The following is a 19,454-nucleotide window of genomic DNA, read 5'->3' as shown; positions in this document are numbered from 1 at the left end:
TCTACATCAAATGTTGCTAGCGGAATAGCAACATTCCATGTAGAATCTCAAATAGTAGCAACAGTGGAGGAGTGGCCTAGTGTTTAGGGTGGTGGACTTTGGTCCTGGGGAACTGAGGAACTGAGTTCGATTCCCACTTCAGGCACAGGCAGCTCCTTCTGACTCTGGGCAAGTCCCTTAACCCTCCATTGTCCCCATATAAGCCGCATTGAGCCAGCCATGAGTGGGAAAAGCGCGGGGTGCAAATATAACAAATATATTATAGATTTGATCACGGCCACCTACTCATGACTACCACTCGTAATCCAATTACCAAAAGCTGAAACAAATAGGTGGGGTTTTAATGCAGTTTTAAATTTAGGAAAGGGCAATTAAGATGGACAGGGGCAGGAAGGGAATTCCAGGTAGTAAAAAGCAAAGGAACGGGTCAAGTCCTGTCTAGCTCAAGATGTAGGGGGTGGTGTGGAGTCTCTGGTTATTAAGAGGGAAATTCTATACATGGTGCTGGGAAAGCACTATTCTATAAAGGGCACATACCCTAGTGCTTAGTGCCAGTTCATGTACCCAATTCTGGGCTCCTGACTTACGCCTCTCAGGTGGCAAAGGATCAGATGAAATGCCATAGGACTCCTCAGCTGAGAGGTCCTGAGGTCCTGTTCTGTCTCTCAGGAGAGGTCTGAGTCTGACTCTTCAAAGTACTGTTCTAGGGAAGTATGTGGAAGAGAGTGTCAACTAAAGCGTCGGCTCTATGTCGGAGTGTGTCAAGGCAGATGAGTCTCTGAGGCTGAAGAGCGTTCCTCTGCCGATGTCGACACATGCATCAGTCAGGTTCATGGTGACTCCGACGGTCAATGCTGAGCTGGTGTGTGGGACCTCTGCAGTGACAGTCTCTGTGGGCTGTAAGCCTGAATAGACTGCATATGCAGTAGCCCTGAGAGCTCCTCTCTGAGTATAGCCCGGATTTCCTCCAGTAGAGTAGGCATCGGTACTGGTTGAGAAAGCAGTGTGGATGCAGCCTGAGTTATAGCCTGTGCAGGTGTAGAATATCTTGAAAACCTCACAGGCTCTCGATAAGAAATAAGTTGGAGAGTAGTCACTGTGGCATGGACGCTTCCAATGCATTGAGGACAACAATGCAGGGGAGGTGTTAACAGAGTGCTCAGAGAGAGAGAGAGAGAGAAAGAGAGAGCGATGGTGATGTTTCTTAGCATTTTTATGTTGCAGGTCCCTCGATGCACCAAGGGCTTGGGTGAAGGCAGCCAATTTTCAGGCTGCTGCTGCTGCTGGCAACTCGTACACAGTTTACAGGACTACAGGTGGGGGGAGGGGGGAAGGACAACAGAGGAGAAGGGGTGATCCAGGACCTGGAGGAAGGGGGGTGCAGAGGAGGGAGAGACAGACCAGCCTGTGGGGGGTGGGGAGAGATGCCAAACCAATGGGGAGGAGGGGAGAAGAGTCGGCTTAACCATTAGACCAGGTGACAGAAGCTGGGGATTTTGGTGCCCTTTATCGCTGGCACCCTGAGCAAGTGCCTCATCTGGTCCAATGGTTAAGCTAGCCTTGGGTTCAGACATGCATGCCCTATTGGGAAAAGCACTGCCCTCTTTACATACAGTGTGCCATCCTTGGGAAAAAATGAACACTCTTGATTACATTCATTCTGAACAAAAAAAACAGGGAAAAAAACACACACAAAGTTTTGGCTGCCCAACCCTTAAAATCATACACCCACTACAAATGACAAGTCAAACACATAAAACAACATATAAAAATCCCTTCTCACCCCATCATTCTACGGTATTCTTCCTCCCCATAAAATCAAACAAACTTACTTCCACTAGCTATTGAAGAAAGCCTGAGAAAGTCATACTGAGTCAGACAGCAGCTAGTCCAGATCAAACAATACCTGGCAGATCCCAAAAAGATCACATAATTTCAAGAGGTGTTTATTGTTTTTTTGTAATTTAATATACCGCCTTTCGTATGAACACATATCAAAGCAGTTTAAATACACATATAATCAAAAGTGAGGAAAGGAACTCCACAGTTCATGTAGAAGAGTTGATAGAAAAGACAGGACCTAAAGGAGACAAGTATAGAGAGGATAAGAAACTATTTGATTAGGCAAGGAACAGGCAGGACAAAGATATGGAGGCAGACAGGTAGCCCGAGACTGGAGCACTGTACACTTTAAGTGCTCTTGAAGGCCTGAGGTTTTTTTTTTTGTTTTACAAATTTCAATACACATCAAATACAATTTGAAAGAAGTTACACAGATTCAGTAAATAAATCAAACTCAAAAATCCAATAGGTAACACAATAAATTGAAACAATCTGTCAGGCCACATTTGGGGAAGAAATCACAATTTCACAAATTCTACAATAAGATATACAGTGGACGTCATCCATAATAACGGCTGAACTTTAAGAGGAGAAGCTCTACACAACCATCAGAGGTTCTGCTATTCCTCTGCCCTCAAGGAAAATTTTAAGTTGCAAAATACATAAGAATGTTGATCGAGATAGATCAAACATTTACACAGGTACCTTAATTGAAATTTAGCCCCCAAGGAAATAACTTCTTCCTTCTAGTTTGAGTCCACTTAGAAATGACCAGAAAGATAGAAAATTTTCCATAAAAAAAAAAAAAAAAAGAACTTCAGAGGACCTAAAAGAGGCATAAATGCACATTTTATCCTGCTGAAAGACAAGTCACAAGCATTGTAGATCTAGAAATAACTTCCTTGACCAAACTTTCCAAAAGATTAGTAATATTAACACTATCAGAAGACACTTCAACCAAGGAATTGCCAACAGGCGAACTAGTACGTTTAGAAACTGGTAAATATTAAATTTTATGTAGTGGCGGAAGACCAGAATCAGAGTACTATAAAATAAGTCTTTAGGTGCAGCAGTCACAATTTTTGGAAAATCCAAAAGTCGTACATTTAAATGCCTGGTAAAGTTATCTACATTTCCTGTTTTTCGCTGTAACATAAGTTTATCTTGAACCAAAGTCATCTGAAGATTCTGAGACTTCTGAACATTAGAGTTTAATACATTCAACTTATCTGTCTGGATCTTCAGCGCCTCTTTATTTTTATTACATTTGTACCCCGCGCTTTCCCACTCATGGCAGGCTCAATGCGGCTTACATATTACTTATTTGTACCTGGGGCAATGGAGGGTTAAGTGACTTGCGCAGAGTCCCACTAGCAACATTCCATGTAGAAGTCGGCCCTTGCAGATCACCAATGTGGCCGCGCAGGCTTCTGCTTCTGTGAGTCTGATGTCCTGCACGTATCAGACTCACAGAAACAGAAGCCTGCGCAGCCTTCTACATGGAATGTTGCTAGTTGAATAGCAACATTCCATGTAGAATCTCCAATAGTATCTATTTTATTTTTGTTACATTTGTACCCTGCGCTTTCCCATTCATGGCAGGCTCAATGCGGCTTACATGGGGCAATGGAGGGTTAAGTGACTTGCCCAGAGTCACAAGGCGCTGTCTTCACACTTGGCAATCCTTTGTGCATGCTGCTGAGCTTGAGGAAAAGTTCTTGCACAAACTTTGTAGATGGAGTCCAGTGCTGGCCAGATGTCAAGGGTCACCTCAGAGGGTCTGATCAGGGGACCAGGTGATATACTCTCTTCTCCCTTTTCACCGTCTACCAAACTTCCAGTCTGCTGAGGGACTGGACTCTCTTCCCTCAGAGTTGTTCCCTCTGCCAGTACTTCCTGAGGAGGCGGCAGGCCACTGACCGCATCAGGCAAAGCGAGTTCCGTAGGCTGGCGTGACCCTGACTCCAAAGGGTTTTTTTGATTGTGGAGGTGGTGCCGATCCAGTGGGGCCGAGTGAAACCCAAGGACTGAACTTTCCTTCACCAATGGGCCAGACGGAACACCCCTAGATGATGGCATCATGAAGCCGGTGATCGCTGCCTGCAGAGCGGAAGAGGGGTCTTGTTGCAGCCAGGCAGAAGTTGCTTGCTTCCCTCTCCTTTTCAGCATCAAGGAGCCTCGCAGTCCACAAACAACGTGAAAAAGATAAGGTAAGGCAAGAGCAAATCTACCAGTGTCTTCACTGTGTGGCCATCTTGGATCCCATCCTTCCTAAGTGAGATTTTAACGCAGACCTGATCTTCAAATAGGAAGGTTCGAGTTGAAGTGTCAGAGAAAGTTTGTTCCAGTAAACAATAGCTTTCTCAAGTCTACCTACTTAATTATTTTTATTATCAAATTTTCCTCTAGGAACTTGTCCAAATCTCTTTTGAAACCTGCTATATTAGTCGTCTTGACCATGTCCTCCATCAACAGATTCCACAGCCGAATTATATGTTGCATTAAAAAAAACTATATGATTTGCTTTCAGACTAGTTTGATGTTACTTCCATGGAGTGTAATTTTGTTTTTACCAGGGCTTATGCTCCTCCCTATGTTCCTCGTCTGGGTCTGCATTCCATTTCCTGAAAGATGCCCTTTTTAAAAGTTTCATAGCGTCTTTCACCTCACTATTAAACCACACTTGGCAGTCACTTGATCTTCCTTCAATCTTTTTTATTCTTTCCAACCCAATGGAAGTTGGAAAGAGTTATACAAAAGAAGTCATGAGTGTCCATCTGTCTGTCCAAGGACAAAATTACACTCCGAAAATTTAACTGAGATGAAACTTGACATGAAGGGAAAAAAAACAGTAAAAAGTTGCAATAAAGTCAAAAATGGGCCAAATCAGACTACCCTCAATAAGGACACCCCCCCCCCCCAAAAAAAAAAAATGACCCAATGCATTTCTATGGGAAAAGGAGTTTGTTTCTGTAGCAAAAAAACTTCATGGAATGGGATGGATGAAACTTGGCATGCGGGAAAAGACACACAGAGGGGCATAATCGAACGGGGCGCCCATATTTTCCTGAGGGCGTCCTCGCAGGACATCCCAGCAAAGGGGCAGGGAAACCCATATTATCGAAACAAGATGGGTGTCCATCTTTTGTTTCGATAATACGGTCGGGGACGCCCAAATCTCAACATTTAGGTCGACCTTAGAGACAATCAACATAAATGTTGAGATGGTCAACCTTAGAAATGGTCGTCCCCAGTTTTCAGCCATAATGGAAACCGAGGACGCCCATCTCAAAAACAACCAAATCCAACTCATTTGGTCGTGGGAGGAGCCAGCATTCGTAGTGCACTGGTCCCCCTGATATGCCAGGACACCAACGGGCACTGCAGTGGACTAACTGATGCACTAAATGAAAGGAAAAAGCCCTTCCCTTACCGATCCCTTAGCGTTTCGGAAAGGAACGGGCATGCATGAAGGAAATTGCATACAAATGAGCTGCTCACTGTTAGCTCATTTGCACACAATTTCCTTCCTAAGGAGGGGAAGCCAGTGCAGAGCAGCCAAGTATTATGCATGGCTGCTCTGCACATGCCAAAGACGGCTTCATACATGCAGACAAGCTGTGTGTATAATAGCAGTCTACAACCTTAAATAAATTGCCATCTACAACCTTAGACAAATACAAGTCCCGGTGAAAACGTCCAAGTGCTTGTCAGGGACGTGTTTTTTTTTGGGGGGGGGGGGGGGGTTAGAGTTGTTGGAATGTAATTGTATTTTACATGCATTGCCTGTCACCTATTATTTCTCTGTGATTACTCTGTGACCTCTGATGTGAATTACTTAGAGAGGTCACACAGCTATGCAACTTCCTGTGGGGGTTAGATGCAGCACATGGAGCACATGGAGCACATGGAGCTCATGATCTCTCCTAACCTGAGAGGATCTATGGTGGTGTGAGCATCCATTACCATCTAAGCACATGGAAGGAGCTGATAATACAAATGTATAGTAATATGTATATATAAGCCTGTCTGATTATAATCTAACTACAAACTGTGAGTAAACAGATGTTTTGTTACTTCAACTTTAAAGTGACTCAGCAGTGAATTATTCAGGGGTGAATGAGAGAGAGATGAAGAAAGAAATTAACATTTCTAAAGCTGAAGCTGTGTGTACTAAAATCTGCTAATTATTTACTACAAATAATCCAACAAAAGGGTTATGGGCCCAGGGTCCAGGAATTGAAAAAGAAGAGAAATATTACCAGGCAGAAAAAAAGGCCACATTTTTCTCTTAAGTTTTAAAGGAAAGATTCAGTCTGTCTCTCTCTCCCCCCACACAGCAGACAGAAGGCTAAGAAAATGGCTGAGGGAAGAAATTCACCATTTTTCTATTCTCTCAAGGTGCCTAGATTAACTGAGTTTAATTATCGGCAGTGGGAATTAAGATTCATATGTCTCCTTCGAGCAAAAAGATTAGATATATGCTTAGACCAAGACAGAACAGCTGAAAATATGGCTGAATGGGACAATGCAAACTATTATGTGAAGTGCATGCTTTTGGAAGCTCTCTCAGAGAAACAAGCCATATTAGTGGAGGGAAAAGATACACCAAAGGACATTTTATATAAACTGAGAACTATGTATGCAACTACATATGCAAAGCAGCAACCAATTTGGTTGGCAGAGTTGAATGAAACCAAATTAAGGGATAAAAGTAAATGTAATGATCACATTATGCATCTTATGTCTTCATTTCAAAAGCTAGAACTTTCTGGAATTCCCATGTGTGATGCATTGAAAAGAGCATTTCTTTTTACCTCACTATCAAAGAAGTTTGATGTTTTTAGGTCTGTAAATGAGGCCATTGAAGGGCAATCTTTTGAACAGACAACATCAAAACTAAGGCAGGAATGCATAATAAATGATTCTGAGGAGATGTGTTCTCAAAGCAAGTCAGAGAGAAATGAAACAAATTTCTTGGCAAAGAACAGAGGAAGGCGGAGCTATGGGAAAACTCCACCCAAGGGCAAGCTGATTTGCTACTCATGTGGAAAGGAGGGACATGTATCTAAATGGTGTAAGGAAACACAAAACACTCCCTCTAGCTCACCTAAGCCAATGGAACTAAAGAATTTTCAAACCAGGAAATGTATGAAGGACAAAGATAAACACAAAGGCTTTCTAATGGCAGAAAAATCTTTGACTATGGTAAATAATAATTCAAATGAAAGTACTTGGATTTTGGATTCGGGGAGCACATGCCATTTAACCAATTGTAAGAATTTCTTTCAGGAAATGTGTCCAGAGGAAGGTATTCTTAAAACTGCAAACGCAGGGACTGCTAAGATCCAAGCAAAAGGTATTGGATTCTTAAAATGCAAAGTGTCTAATGAAGTTAAAGAAATTCCTGTAAGTGATGTCTTGTATATTCCCCAAGCAGTTTGCAATATGCTTAGTGTATCTACATTAGATAAGAAGGGATTTGTGATTCATTTTGAAAACAATAAGTGCACAATCTCTAAAAATGATGAAGTGTATGCTGAAGCTTTTATGCATAATGATGTTTATAAGCTGAACATTTCAGGTGAAGCCTCACATATGGCGCAAGTAAGGAAGAATGATGGTAATGTAGTCTGGAAATCTGGCATCGCCGCCTGGGACATCGTGATTCTAAGGTGATCCAGGATCTTTACAGTGGGCAACTAGCCACCGGCATTCAGATAAGTGCAGATGCTGGTAAAATGGAGAAATGCATAGACTGTGTTACTCAAAAAGGTGTGAGACCCTCATTTCCTGCATACACAGGAAATAGGAGTAATAAAGTGCTGGACTTAATACACAGTGACTTATGTGGACCGTTTAATATCCCATCATTGGGAAATAACAGATTTGTGCTAATATTCTTGGATGATTTCTCTAGATATTGTGTGGCCTATTTGCTGAAAGAAAAAAGTCAAGTCACAGACATGCTGAAGAAATACGTAGCCATGGTGAGCAATAAATTTGAAAGAAAACCAAAGGTTCTTCAGACCGACAATGGTGGTGAGTTCACTTCACAAAGCATGCGCACATTTCTAGAACAAGAAGGCATTCAGCATATCACAACAGTAGCTTATACACCAGAGCAAAATTCTGTTGCAGAGAGAAAATTTAGGTCACTTGTGGAAATGACCAGATGTATGCTGTCAGATAGCAATCTCCCTAAAAGACTATGGGGGGAAGCAATTCTCACAGCAGTGTACCTACAAAACAGAATGCCAACTAAAGGCGCTGAGCGCACACCACATGAGACATGGCATGGTAGGAAGCCAAACCTGTCACACATAAGAACATTTGGAAGTACAGCATATGCTCATGTACCAAAGCAAAGAAGGCATAAGCTGGATTCCACAACAGAAAGGGGCATTTTAGTTGGCTATACTCCAGGACACAAAGGATATAGAATTTTGAATCTGAAAACTGGCATTGTTGGCATAAGACATGTTACATATTTTGATGAAAACAAAAGGGTTGATAAAGGCTGGATTATCCCAGATGAGCCTTATCATCCAGAATATGAAACTAGAACCATAATAGACATGCCAGTGTATATAAATGCCATACCAAGGCAGATGTCTGAAAACAACTCACCTGTATCTAACGAGGAACAGGCAGAGGAAGCAGACACAGAAAGGATCATTGAAGAAGACAGTACAGTTGGAGAAGGGGAATCAATTGGAGAAGAACTCTCAGATTTAGAGGATGCAGAAAGGTCAGACCAACCTGTTGTCAGACGCTCATCCAGGGAAAACAAAGGTGTTCCACCCCCAAGACTGTCTTACCTAACAAAGTCAGCAGAAGCTCAAGAGCCCTTAACATGGGATGAGATTGAGAAAATGCCAGCAGAAGAAGCTGCTGAATGGCATAAAGCTGCACAAGAAGAAATTGATGCATTGGATAAAAATAATACTTGGATTCTTACAAAATTACCTCCTGGCAAGAAAGCTATAGGATGCAAATGGGTATTCAAGTTAAAAAGGAATGCACAAGGAAAAGTGGAAAGGTATAAAGCCAGATTAGTGGCAAAGGGATATCTTCAAAAATATGGAGAAGATTTTGATGAAGTGTTTGCACCTGTAGTGAAACACACGACAATCAGAACACTTCTGAGCATTGCAGTCTCAAAAGGCATGCAAGTCAACCACATTGATGTGAAAACAGCATTTCTTCACGGAGATATAACTGAAGACTTGTACATGGAACAACCAACAGGTTTCATAAATACAAAACAAAGACAGCTAGTGTGTAAATTAAACAAAGGTCTTTATGGATTAAAGCAAAGTGCAAAATGTTGGAATGAAAAATTGCATGAAATATTGACAAATTTAGGATTTAAACAAGGTGAAGCAGATAAATGCTTGTACACTAGGTGCACAAATGGACAATATGCATACATTTTAGCTTTTGTTGATGATCTGCTCATTGCAAGCAAAAGTGAGCAAGAGTACAAGGACATTGTAAAGTGTTTAAACCTCAATGTTGAGATGAAAGAACTTGGTAATGTGTCATACTATCTTGGTATAGAAATTGAGAAACAAAACGATGGTTCTTATCTTCTAAGCCAGAAGCAGAAAATAAATGAGCTTATTGAAAGTTTAGGTATGCAAGATGCCCAAGTTGTAAGCACTCCCATGATCACTGATTTTCTGAAGGATGAAACAGTAAGAGAACCTTTACCAGATAACATCCAATATAGATCAGCCATAGGTAAGCTTTTATATCTAGCTACCACATACAGGGCTGATATAGCAAATGCAGTAGGAATTTTGAGCAGAAGGGTCAGCTCACCTACCAAATCAGATTGGACTGCAGTTAAAAGGATGGTAAGGTATTTAAAGGGTACCATTGATTGTAAATTAAAGATTTCAGCCAATAGTAATCCAAAACTAATATGTTACTGTGATTCAGATTGGGCAGGGGATCATTCTGATTATAAATCCACAAGTGGATATGTGTTTATGTATGGAAATGTACACATTTCATGGGCCAGTCATAAACAAAGTATTGTGAGTTTGTCTTCTACAGAAGCTGAATACGTGGCCGTATCGGAAGCGTGCAGAGAACTGATGTGGATTGAAAAACTTTTGCTGGATTTCGGAATAGCTGAAAAGAGACCAATCCAGATAATGGAAGATAATCAGAGCTGCATCCGACTGTCACAGAATGACAAGGTTCAGTCACGCACCAAGCACATCGCAACGAAATACCACAACGTGCGAGAGTTGGCGAAAGAAGGGGTCATCAGTCTACACTATTGTCACACCAGTGAGATGACAGCTGACATCATGACCAAACCGTTACCCAGAGAACGTTTTGTGAATCTGCGTATAAAGCTTGGACTTTGTATGAATAAATAATTGCATGACAGTTATGCATGAGAAGGGGTTTGTTGGAATGTAATTGTATTTTACATGCATTGCCTGTCACCTATTATTTCTCTGTGATTACTCTGTGACCTCTGATGTGAATTACTTAGAGAGGTCACACAGCTATGCAACTTCCTGTGGGGGTTAGATGCAGCACATGGAGCACATGGAGCACATGGAGCTCATGATCTCTCCTAACCTGAGAGGATCTATGGTGGTGTGAGCATCCATTACCATCTAAGCACATGGAAGGAGCTGATAATACAAATGTATAGTAATATGTATATATAAGCCTGTCTGATTATAATCTAACTACAAACTGTGAGTAAACAGATGTTTTGTTACTTCAACTTTAAAGTGACTCAGCAGTGAATTATTCAGGGGTGAATGAGAGAGAGATGAAGAAAGAAATTAACATTTCTAAAGCTGAAGCTGTGTGTACTAAAATCTGCTAATTATTTACTACAAATAATCCAACAAGAGTATGGGTGAAGGACATCCTTCGCTATGCCTCCGTCTCTGTGATGGCAATTAAGGACGTCCAAAATGTGGATGTTTCTGTGAGAAGGACTCCATGCCTGCTGTCCCTCCGACACCAGATTTATTTATTTGGATTTTGGATCACAAGTAGCAGCAATGGGATTGGAACCGGCCACCTCTGGATTGCAAGACCAGTGCTCTAACCACTAGGCCACGCCTCCACTCCACTCCCTTGAAATTTGGCCATCCCTGTGGGGGGGGGGGGGCAGTTCAGGACGTCCAAAATGTTTGAAAGAAGGATGTCCATGCCTTCGCAATGCCTCCGCTAACACACACATACCTCCCCTCCCAGGGACCTGCATACTGCTGCGACAGACCTGAGTATGACATTTCAGGCTAGCAAAAAAAGTTTTTAAAGTTGTTTTTTTCAGGGTGGGAGGGGGTTAGTCACCACTGGGGAAGTCAGGGGAGGTCATCCTCGATTCCCTCCGGTGGTCATCTGGTCAGTTCACGCACCTTTTTGAGGCTTGGTCATAAGAAAAAATGGACCAAGTAAAGTTGCCCAAGTGCTCGTCAGGGACGCCCTTCTTTTTTCCATTATCGCTTGAGAACGCCCATCTGTTAGGCACGCCCCAGTCCCGCCTTTGCTACGCCTCTGACATGCCCCCGGGAACTTTGGTCGTCCCCGCGATGGGAAGCAGTTGGGGACGCCCAAAATCAGCTTTCGATTATGCCGATTTGGGCGACCCTGAGAGAAGGATGCCCATCTCCCGATTTGTGTCGAAAGATGGGCGCCCTTCTCTTTCGAAAATATGCCTGACAAAGTTCAAAAATGGACCAAATCAGACCACAGGTTCCAGAGAAGCCCCTCCCCCAAAGTCCCACTGCAGTTCTACGGGAAAGAGTTTCAGTTTCTGTAGAACAGAAACTTAGGGGCCCTTTTACTAAGCCGCATAAACACCTACGCATGCCCAACACACGCCAATTCTGAGTTACCACCTGGCTACTGCGTGGCCCGGGCACTAATTTCATTTTTGGCATGCGCCAGAATATAATTTTTATTTTCTGGCACGCGACACAACCGGTCGGTAAAAGGTATTTAACGCGTGTAGACCATTACCGCCCAGTTAACGCATGAGACCTTACCCCCTAAGTCAATGGTGGGTGGTAAGGTCTCAGACCCAAAATGGACGCGCGTCAATTTTCATTTTGCCACACGTCCATTTTCGGTCAAAATTTTAAAAAGGCATTTTTACAGATGCGCTGAACGGAAGGACGTGGAAGACTTGGCCTCAGAGGGGAGACCATTTGTTTCAGTGCTGGTCTCCCTTTTGGGATACCTTAACGCCGACAGCCCGCAGCCGGATCTTGAACGGGTAGCGCTCACAAGGGAGAGAGGGTATAGGGGTAGGGAAGGGATCTGAGTAGCAGGCTGAAGTAATTAGGGGATGGTATAACAAAAGAAAATGTTGGAAAATGTTACAAATGATTATTGTTCACTGTAATCCTCTATTGTATAAATAAAGATTTTTTTTTAAATGGTTCTGTGCGCATCCAAAACATGCACCTACACTACCGCAGGCCATTTTTCAATGCACCTTAGTAAAAGGACCCATTAGGGCCACTAAGAAGCGTTATAGGTGCATTAACGTTTTTAATGCACATTAACCATGTATAATATCCTTATAATATCCCTATAGGCACCTACATGGTTAGCGTGTGCGTTAAGTGTAGATGCACTAAAAACACTAACCCACCTTAGTAAACAGGGGCCCTTAGAGTGAAGTGTAGCAGTTTGTCAACAGGACAAGGCAGTTTAAAAGGTGGAATTCCCTACTCTTCCAAACCTTGAAACTGCCCACCTTCGCAACTGCCCCACTGCCCAAAATACTGTCTCCACAACTGCCACATCCCCCAAACTACCTCCTCCCAAGAATTGCCACACCACCCTGCTAACTGTGCCAACCCCCAAAACTACCTCATCACCCCACAAACTGCATCCAACCCCCAAAAACTAACCCCCTGCAACTACCCTACTCACATTTGACACACCACCCCTCCAACTGTCCCTAATGCCAAAACTAGTTCTCTACTACTACCCCTAAATGTCATGGGCAGGGCCAGATTAAGCCACTGGCAAATTTTGTACATACTTTGTGTCCACATTTTTTAAGGGGGGGGGGGGGATCCTGTGAGATGTGCTCATGACTTAGGAGGTTAGGCTTGCCAGCTGTCTGGCTTTTTTTCAGAAGTCAGCTGAATTTTACATTTATGTCCAGAAGGTAGAATGAGTAATATGGGTAGACTTCCTTGCTTGCATTCTAGCACAGATTTATGTAGGATCCAGCTATGAAATTGTCCTCGGAGGGAAATATAGCAGTTAATCTTCCAAACTGCCCCTCCCCCTTAAAACTACCCCCTCACAACTGCCCTATTCTCCCGAACTGTTCATAGTCCAAAAACTACCCCCTCACAACTGCCCCATTAATTGCCTCACCCCCCCCCCCCAAACTAGTTCCACTTAACTACCCCCACATGCTCCAAACTGCCTTCACCCACAGAGCGGCACCTATGAGTGAAAGGCAGATACCTGCACGGTTTAATCACCCTGACAAGAAAGATCTTAAAACACATAAAAATAGCAGGTTCACACATCACAGGAACGTTTAAATCACCTTCTTAAGCCTCTCAAACCATTTGAAAATTTCTCACAATAAGTGAAAGAGAGCTTAACTGAATTGTACACAGAAACACGTCTGTGTTGGCCCAGTCTTAATAACTGGATTATTTTTTGTTTCTTCTTTTTACTATTGATTAAAATTACATTAAATGCATTTTTTAGATTTTTTTTTTTTTAATGACCTAGAATTTATTGGCTTCTCTGCTTGCTGCCAGGATTTTTCTCTTTTGTTCCTTTGGGAGATAAAACTTCCCTGGTCCTCAGCCCCTTTCTCTAATCACTAAGTAGAGGAGTGTGGTAGCCGTGTTAGTCCACTCTTAAGGTTATCAATAGAAATCAAACAAAATAAAACATGGAAAAGAAAATAAGATGATACCTTTTTTATTGGACATAACTTAATACATTTCTTGATTAGCTTTCGAAGGTTGCCCTTCCATTTTCCGATCTGACGAAGAAGGGCAACCTTCGAAAGCTAATCAAGAATGTATTAAGTTATGTCCAATAAAAAAGGTATCATCTTATTTTCTTTTCCATGTTTTATTTTGTTTGATTTCTATAGATTCTACATGGAATGTTGCTATTCCACTAGCAACATTCCATGTAGAAGTCGGCCCTTGTAGATCAGCAATGTGGCCTCGCAGGCTTCTGCTTCTGTGAGTCTGACGTCCTGCACGTACGTGCAGGACGTCAGACTCACAGAAACAGAAGCCTGCGCAGCCTTCTACATGGAATGTTGCTAGTGGAATAGCAACATTCCATGTAGAATCTCCAATAGTAGCAACATTCCATGTAGAATCTCCAATGGTATCTATTTTACTGTCATAGTAATGCTTGAATGTTTTCACTTATATACACTGTCAGCTAGCACATTTGCTTATTTCCGATCTGACGAAGAAGGGCAACCTTCGAAAGCTAATCAAGAAATGTATTAAGTTATGTCCAATAAAAAAGGTATCATCTTATTTTCTAACCACTAAGGAAGTGTTACGGGGCTGAGTCCTGTGGAAGCAGGGATCCAAATCCTGCTTCTACCACCAACACTCCTTGTGACCCTAGACAAATCACTTTATCTCACGTTGTCTCAGGTGCCCACTGACTGTAAGCTCTTAAGGATAGGGACAAATCGTACGTGAATACTGATCAGCATTGTGTAGGTTCACTAGCACTAGACAAAAAAAGCATTAACTACTTACCTTCTTGTTTACAAAGCCACGCTAGCAGCTGCTGGTGGTGCGGTAATGCCGTGCAGCTTTGTAAACAGGAGTAGCAAATACCTTTTTCAGAAGTTCAAGGTGAGTTCTATTCAGGTATTTTAATGTGTGGAGACCTGCTGATGCAGAAATTCAAGAGGACGAGGCTCAGGCTACATTTTGTGCTATTCCTGGTCTGTTTATTTTTACCTTATGACTGCATGCAAAGACTTAATTAATTATTGGTATTCCTCCTCTCCTCCAGTTTGCAACAGATAGAATCAATGATCTCCCAACAGCACTGGGGAGATCCTCAGCCCTAGAACCACCAGCAAATGACTCAGAAATCAAATGCCTACTACATTTACTTTAGGTAATGACAAGAAAGTATTTATTTAATATTTATCTTTCATGCTTGGTGGCAGCTACAGTATGCTAGTTGCACTCTTATTTCACCATGTTTCCAGATCTTAATCTTTTTTTTTTTTTCTATTATTTCAGGTCATCACCCCTGACTGCTCTCTCCTTTAACCACTCCCGTAGAACTCAATTATTTTACACCCAGAACCTTGAGGTGCATGACCTTCAGAATGGGTGTACTTTTTCTCCTCTAGTAACTGCCGATTTAAACACACTTGTTTAATATCAGATTTCAGGAACAGAAGAGCCAAACTAGCCATTTCACAAAAACAGACTACAGAGCAGGGCTCTACCAGTAGGTAAACTAGGAATCTGCCTAGGACAGTAAGCTTGAGTGGGGTGCGGGGGGGGGGGGGGTCAAAACAGCTCTGGACCAGCAATACAGAAGCAGAGTGGCATTCAGGCCTACAGTGTCCCACCCCTCCAACAGGAAGCTTGCATCGGAGGACAGGACCCTGGCCATGAGCGTGTGTGGCTCTCAAAGACCTGCCATCATGCTGCTTTTACTTTGTCTGGAGTGGAAAAATAACTTAAATGGTTAGAGCAGTCAGCTGAGAAGCCTGGTTCAAATCCCACTGCAGCTCCTTGTGACCTTGGGCAAGTCACTTAACCCTCCATTGCTTCAGGTAAAAACAGGTACCGCATACAGTTCAAGCTTCTCCTACTAACCTACAAATGTACTCAATCTGCAGCCCCTCAATACCTCTCTACCCTTATCTCCCCATACGCTCCTACCCGAAACCTCCGCTCACAGGACAAATCCCTCCTCTCTGTCCCCTTCTCCACCATCGCCAACTCCAGGCTCCGCCCTTTCTGCCTTGCCTCTCCCTATGCTTGGAACAAACTTCCTGAGCCCATATGCCAAGCCCCCTCCCTGCCCATCTTTAAATCCTCGCTCAAAGCCCACCTCTTCAATGTCACCTTCGGCACCTAACCATTTCACCTCTATCCAGGAAATCTGGACTGCCCCAATTTGACTGTCTGCACATGTTGTCCATTAGATTGTAAGCTCCTTTGAGCAGGGACCGTCCTTCTTTGTTAAACTGTACAGCGCTGCGTAACCCTAGTAGCGCTTTAGAAATGTTAAGTAGTAGTAGTAGAATAAGCCCTTTGGGGACAGGAAATTACCTACTGTACCTTGAGCTACAACTGAAAAAAGTGCAAGCCAAATACAAATAAATAAATGCGTCAGGTGCCAGTAGAAGTAGGGTGGTAACAGGGGGAAGATGCTGAACACCTTGTGGGGGGGGGGGGGGGGGGGTTGGTAGTGGGGAAGGAGAGAGGCTAGACACTGGGGAAGGGAGAGTATGTTGAGACCTGGGGGAGTAGGGCCTTGAGACACCCTGGGGAGGATTATACAACTAAAGGTTCACCAAGGGCCTCAGGTCCCCGTAGGCTAGTGCAGTGGTTCTCAACCAGTGTCGTCCCCCCCCCCCCCCCAATGGTGGGAGGTGGTAAAGATAGCAAGCCTATGCTTTCTTTAATAACCATCTATGTCTGCAAGCTGGAGAGAGCAGAGATCCCGAGAGTCAGGTTTTTAAATTCCCCCATAAATGGTCCTGTATTTCTGCTTCCTGACTATCCTCACCAGCCCCCAATGGAAATGTTGCAGGTCTGCTGCCCATAGGTTCTGTTTGCTACATAGTTTTCCAGTTGTGTATATGAAAGGTTTTGTATTGCTTCACAGTATCTAGCAGTGGATGGATTTTATGTTCCAATTACAGAGATGACACCAGAATTTGAAAAAAAAATATATATATATATATACACATATATTTGTTCTGTGTGACAAGCAAGAAATCTGGGACTGATGTGTTACATACAAGTTTTATAAATATGGAATTGAATGGTAGGCAAATTCACACCACATTTACTGCCATGAAATATTTAGGTGGCTTTATTGTCCAGCTGTGAATTTTAGTGTTCAGTGCGTGTCACACCTGAATATTGTCAGTCAGATCTGTCAAAACAGAAAAAGACTGATAACCACTGAGGAAGCTTAGCACATACCTCTCTGCAAACCAAGGAGCTTGGAGTAATCAAGACAGAAAGCTTCCTACTTCTGGCCAGCTGTTTTCAGATATCAAGGACCCCAACAGGCAGGTTGCTAAGAACAGCAACTTCCTGGGAGTCACCAAAGAGCAGCTGCAATCAAAGTAAAACTTTCCCAGTTGGGAAGTGAGGAATTTTCAAACTGCCCATTTGCCCACATATAATTTTTGTCTTAGGTGCTTCGTATCCGTGGCCGTGCAGATGCCGAATTATTAGGCTGCTGCACAGAGCGGGACTGACACCCCCTGCCCCAGGGGCACTGAAATCCCAAGACAAACCGCAGAGAAGGTGATCTGTGCCACCTGTCTCCTGGTAAGTTAAACACATTCCGTTTCCTGCATCCGGGAGAAACAAAGCTGTTTATTTTTTTCCCCCTCCCAACTGCCAGATCGCAAAAACCAACTCAGCCATCGTCACCTGCTTTTTGGCAGCGTTATACCGATTCACTCGTTCGCCTCCGCCTGTTTTAAAAGGCGAAGGAATGGGGAGGGGAACAGCTCCCTTTGCAACCTGCAGTCTATGGTGTCCTGCTGCAGCCCTACCTGCCTGTGTGCATAATGCCACATGGCCCCCTCCCCTCCTCCTCCTCACCTGCTCTTTTTCCTCGGGTTATATTTAAGGCCCACCACCAAGGCACATGCACTGCTGCTGGACTCGAGGATCTAGTGGTGTAGGACTGGGACTAGCCAAGCTGCAGTGCTTGGATTCCTTCTCGGGACAGGGAGGAGACCACGGCGGCAGGTGCCACGGGGCAGACACTTGTGCCGTGTTCATAAGGCAGCAGGCATGAAGACGTCCCCACCCACTTCTGGGCGTGGCCTGGCTGCACCGTCCCTACCTGCAAGAAACTTAAAAAGTCCGGTTTCCTTGAGACACCAGGGCTGGCTAAGATCGCTGCAGAGCTTGAAACGAACAGGGGCCTGCCTCTCCTTGACAGGCTCAGCACAGTTCTGTTTACCCCCAACCCGCATTTCTTGCTTTTCTGTAGCACTGCAGCCCTTCTTAGACAGGACAGGAGCCAACTTTTCAAAATGATTGGGGGTGCCAAGCCCAATGAAAATAACTCCTCCTTGGACACATACAAGGAATATTCTCAATAGTGGAGGAGTGGCCTAGTGGTTAGGGTGGTGGACTTTGGTCCTGGGGAACTGAGTTCGATTCCGGCCCAGGCAGCTTCTTGTGACCTTGGGCAAGTCACTTAACCCTCCATTGCCTGCCATGAGTGGGAAAAAGTGCGGGGTACAAATAAAAAAAAATATATTGGGGGGTGCTCAAGCACCCACAGATTTGGCTCCAATGGACAGGAGCTGAGAATTAGAGAAGCCCAGACTGCAGGCAAAGCGCGTGATAGTGAACAAACTAATGAGCACAGGCAAACCTTTCCCTCCCCCCCCCCATTTTTTTTTTTTTTTTTTGAGGCGGCTCTCGGGGACGGAGATGGGACGTTTCTGCACCAACCAGCTGGTGCGCCCAAATTAGAGCATGCGTACTGATTTTTAGTGCAGCCTTAGCAGAGGTGCACCTGCTAAAGAAGTGCTCCTAGCTTCATAGTTTTCTGCTGGCCCTGCATAAATAAAAAGCCCTCTTTCAGACAGAGGCAGTAAAATTAGATTAGCAGATGGAAAGTCTGCATTAGGACAGCAAAGCCTATTTCTTAAGGCATCTTATTAAAGTGATTAACATTTTTTTAAAAACCAAAGGATCAAGAAGAATATTTGCATGTTTCCCCCCACCCCCCCAGTGGGACTTTTACAAAGGTGCGCTAGCGTTTCTAGTGCATGCTAAAAATAAGAGTGCGCTAAATGCTAGGCACACCCATATATTCGTATGGGCAGCTCTAATATTTAGCGCATGCTAAAAACACTAGTGCGCCTTTGTAAAAAGCCCACTCAGGGGCCCTTTTACAGAGCGGAGGTAAGCCCAGCCCAGGCTTACTGCTCACTCTTCCGGGACTACCGGCAGCCCAACGTGGCCGGCGGTGGTAGTCTCGCCCCGCACGTGCACCATTTCTGGGGGGAAATTTTTAAAAACCCTGAAATGGCTTGCACGTTATAAACTAACATATGCATCTAATTTCTCCTACATAAGCACGCAAATCTGGAATGAACTACCAAAAAAACATAAAATCAACCCACCACATAATTAATTTCCGTAAATTATTGAAGACCAATTTATTCAAGAAAGCTTACCATAATAATGCAACCTAATTGTCAATTAACAAGATGTACACTGGACTTTCACAATATCTAATTCTTTATTTCCTATGTTTAATATTCATGATTGTTTCAAACTAAGTTATCCCGATTTTTATTACAAGATGAACTTTCCTTCCTGAATCCCTATTCCATTCTATGTCCTCTACCTTAACTATGTATTTCTTTTTTT

General features: G+C 43.4%; 1 protein-coding gene across 3 annotated transcripts in view; it reads right to left on the bottom strand.

Moving 5' to 3' along the window:
- SLC12A8 (solute carrier family 12 member 8) overlaps nt 1–17,796 on the bottom strand; it is a 165,509-nt gene extending 147,713 nt beyond the window's left edge. For all 3 annotated transcript variants that reach the window (XM_030210542.1, XM_030210543.1, XM_030210544.1), the window contains exon 1: nt 17,661–17,796. The gene's annotated coding sequence lies outside the window, so the exon portion shown is untranslated. The remainder of the gene's footprint in view (nt 1–17,660) is intronic.
- Nucleotides 17,797–19,454: the final 1,658 nt, after the last annotated feature.

This window comes from Microcaecilia unicolor, chromosome 7 (genome assembly GCF_901765095.1).
Source record: "Microcaecilia unicolor chromosome 7, aMicUni1.1, whole genome shotgun sequence".
Lineage (NCBI taxonomy): Eukaryota > Metazoa > Chordata > Amphibia > Gymnophiona > Siphonopidae > Microcaecilia > Microcaecilia unicolor.
This window is presented reverse-complemented; position numbering and strand designations above follow the sequence as displayed.